This window comes from Cariama cristata, unplaced genomic scaffold (assembly GCF_000690535.1).
Source record: "Cariama cristata isolate BGI_N322 unplaced genomic scaffold, ASM69053v1 scaffold11324, whole genome shotgun sequence".
NCBI classification, from domain to species: Eukaryota; Metazoa; Chordata; class Aves; order Cariamiformes; family Cariamidae; genus Cariama; species Cariama cristata.
In genome coordinates, this window is record NW_009613529.1 from 6,345 (window position 1) to 10,115 (window position 3,771).

A 3,771-nucleotide genomic window follows, 5' to 3' on the forward strand; every position below is an offset into this window, starting at 1 on the left:
CATTGGCTGTGTGACCTTTAAAAAGGCCCCAATTATTTTTTTTGCCAACACTTAAAATGCTTATCACTCTGTACAGGAAAGGTTAAAGATCTTCCCTTGGAGGAATAAACATTTCTGACAAATCTTTCCTTGATTTCCTCTTACCACTTTCTCTCTCTTATCTGACTCACCCTTTAGAAATCTTCTTCCTTAATGCTGTCTTCTGTCCGGAGTTGCATATGGGCTGAGTGGGTTTCTACCACTTTACAGTGAGGGCAGATTTATCTGAAGTCAGCATACCCATGAACACATCCCTGGGAACCTGGTAAGCGTGGGGATGTTCCGGAAGGAACTTCAGCGCACAGTAACTTGAAAAGGCCTGGCTATCCAAGGATTTTGGCTCACAGTTAGCATGGCTTCAGCAGAGAGGCAGAGTGAGTTCAGAAGTACAGCACAATATGCTTACACGATCACATAAGACAACTTCCATCTTTTTTTGCACAAGCAACATGCAATGGGAGAGGTTTTATCTTTCAAGAAAGAGGTCCCTGACCTCTCCTCAGTGCATCTGTACAGCAGCAAAGACCGGGCATTGCCAGAATACAAAAGCTAGGACTATGTCTGGCTCCAAATGCCACATTAAGGAATGAGATAATTTCTCAATTGCTTTCCTCAATGGCCTGGATATTTGCTGTCTTCTGCCCGTTTGTTTCCTGGTCTGGGTTCAGATCACCATGACTTGAAGCACGTAGCAGAATTGCATCAGGCTTCCAGAACACAGTCTCGTTCCCAAAGGTGGGGCACTCTGCTGCACCTGAAGGAAGGGTTCAAATGCTTCTGCTTTCCTGTCATTGCAACCCTTTCTCTCTGCCCTCAAGAGTCCCCAGTTGCAAAGGTCAATGCAATAAATAAAGCAATAGTCAGCTGACAGTTGTGAGCCTTCCTGGAAGGGGAAACCGATGTGCTTGTGGGCCTGAAATCACAGCTCATTTATCAGGCCAGGCTTGCAGCATTCCCTCGCATTGTGCTCCCCAGGGGCCTCCGAGAAGCATGCAGGTGGCTGTTCCAGCCATGGCTTTTCATCGGTACTAATTTAACAAACCCAAGGAAGAGACTGCGTGAGCGTGGGCTGGAGCCTACTGCTCCCACTCATCTCTGATAAGAGCTGCAGAGCAGGTGCAGGGAGGAGAAGGAGGAGGAGGGGAGTACCGCAGGGATGCTGCTGTCAGAGCACGCACGACTACAGCCCTGCTACAGCTCTCTAGGGAGGTGGAACCGGGGGAGCTGTGCTGCCTTCGCTGTCTGTCGACCCCAAAGGGACTGCAGGAGGATGAAGGGAGCATGAGCATAACGCTTCAGTGGTATGCTCAAAACCTTTTGTTATTTCAAGATGCAGGCAAAGTTAAACATTTCAGTTATTCCACCAAAAATCTTCTTCAAAAATCACTACTTGCTATAAAACACTTCTATTTCAAAATACCTCTATTTTCCACTGAAGACGGTTTGCCTGGCTCCAAGTAGGAAGCATTTCAGGCTGTGAAGCAGGCTGAGGACGCCTGGGGTTACCGCCTACGGACATATGAACTGACCTCTGTTACACCAGACTCGTCCTGTTGGTGGCAAGATTGGCTGGACAAGATTTGGATAGAAATGATTCTTTACCATTTGGATTTCCCAAGGGATTGCATATGCGCTGCGCCTTGTGGGAGTTCAGTCAGAAAGAGCTCACCAGGGACGTTAACATGCGGGACTGCGAGATTGCCAGCACTGCAGAAGGGACCGCTCGGCTGCGAGAGCTTTGAACAGGAATTCAGGCGCTCCAGATAGCGTGGGCCTCTGGTTACTCCTCTCCTACAGCCGAAGGGGGATGAAACACATGCAGGGTCATTGCATACATCATCTTGCCCTTATCCCTGGCACACAGAATTAGCTTTGTTAAGCAAACTCCTTCCCAGAGATGCCGTTCAGTACCAAGGAGAGGGCAGCCCCCTCCGGCGGGGTCCCTGCTCTGGTCACCCCTCCATCCTCACCACCAAACCCCATTAGCCACCCAGCTGGCGTCCTTGAAAGGCCTGCTGCTGAGATCCCTTACATTTGTAATATTCCCCCCGCCTTTATCTACTTCACACATCACGATGCTATAATTGAGACTCCCTGGCTCCAATTCCCCACCTTTTACATATTTTGAAAGCACTTAACTCCATCCTATACGTGACCAGGAAAAACCATCACCTCTAATTCTCAGTATTTAACCTGGTTAAATTTCTCATCTAACTTTTTAACAACATTTTGTCTGACTTTCGCTAGACCTGAGCTGCGGTTTTATGCTTTTGCCCACACTTTTCCCTCTTCTTCCCCTGCCATTTTATCAAGGGACCTTTCCCTGAACTTGGTGGCACTTGTTACTACTTTTTTGACTGTGTGCTTACTGAGGCTGCTGTTCTCTGACGAAAGATGAATTGTCATTCTTACTTCAGTCTCTTGCTCCAGCCAAGCTCCATCAATAATTCAGCCAGGCCTCCATAACATTAGCTTTGGATGAACACAACACTCATGCCAATTAACTGGCTGAAAGGGCTCAAGAAACACAGGCAGGAGATTTCTCTCAATTTTTTAAGCTCTTTTCTGAACTTTTAAAAATTGAGTTGGTTCAATGAGTAAAGCACAGAGCAGAGAGTCTGACACAGTTCAAAAGGCACCAAGAAGCTTAAGCAGTTGATGTGCTAAAGCCCATCAGGCTCTGTTCCCTCACTTGTCTCCACCTGCTCTGACTGGTATTACATCGTACAGTACTTGGGACAAAGCCTATCCCTCTTCACGTGCTCCTGGCTTAATAAGATGCTGGAACATGATTGCAGCATATCTAGACAAAAAACATCTTTGTGGATCTTTGTTTATGAACAGCCTTGCTTGACTAGCCTTGGGCAAAAGCCAGCTAAAACTCCGAAAAAGTTACTCAAGTATTTTAGTTGCCTACCCGAGACGCTGCAAAGATTGCTTTCGAGCGTTCAGTGCTCGGTTCTATACGAGGCCCCGTTAGTTTTCTCCTGTTGGGCATTACTCAAATTACCAGTCTCTTTTCAATTCCCAGCATCCTTGGCCACAGCATCCTGCAGTGTAAGGGCTCAGACACACATTTGTGGAAGGGATAATCAATCTGTAGACAGAATTGCCTGGCAGATGACCGCCATGCCAAATACCCTTCTAGCAGCTTAAGCAGCATGTAGACCTTGTGGCAGCTCTCAGCACAGGGGTGACTCTTAACAGTCCTGAAGCACTCAGGGCTGCTCAGATAGAACTAGCTACAGATGCACAAACTCTTGCTCCCTCTCTTGCTGGACTGTTAACGAGTGCTTGATTCAGCCACGGATCTCTGTCTTCACCTATTGAAGCACTGCGGTATTTGAAACTGCCTGTAAAGAACACTGATTTGGAATGACTCGGAAACTATATATAGGACCCTACGGACAGAGTATGTGACTTGGATGGCAAACAGCCTCGTCTTCCTGCTCTCATCACTGGCCACTCGCTGAACTTACAAATTTGGAGAGCTCAGAGAAACAGAAGGAATGATTAGCTGCATGGAGGCTAGTAACAGGGTTATTTCCCTCCTGGGCATTGTTGTACTCATGAAGTGTGGGTGGAAGGCTTGAACTTGTTACTAGTTGGCAGCTTCTCTAAGGCCTTCCTGGACTACAGTCCTGGTCTTGATTCCCATTCCAGGGGAGAGAAAATGCCAGAGGTAGCTTTCTGTCAAGGATGAAGGGCTGAATGGGATTCAGGTCCCACAGC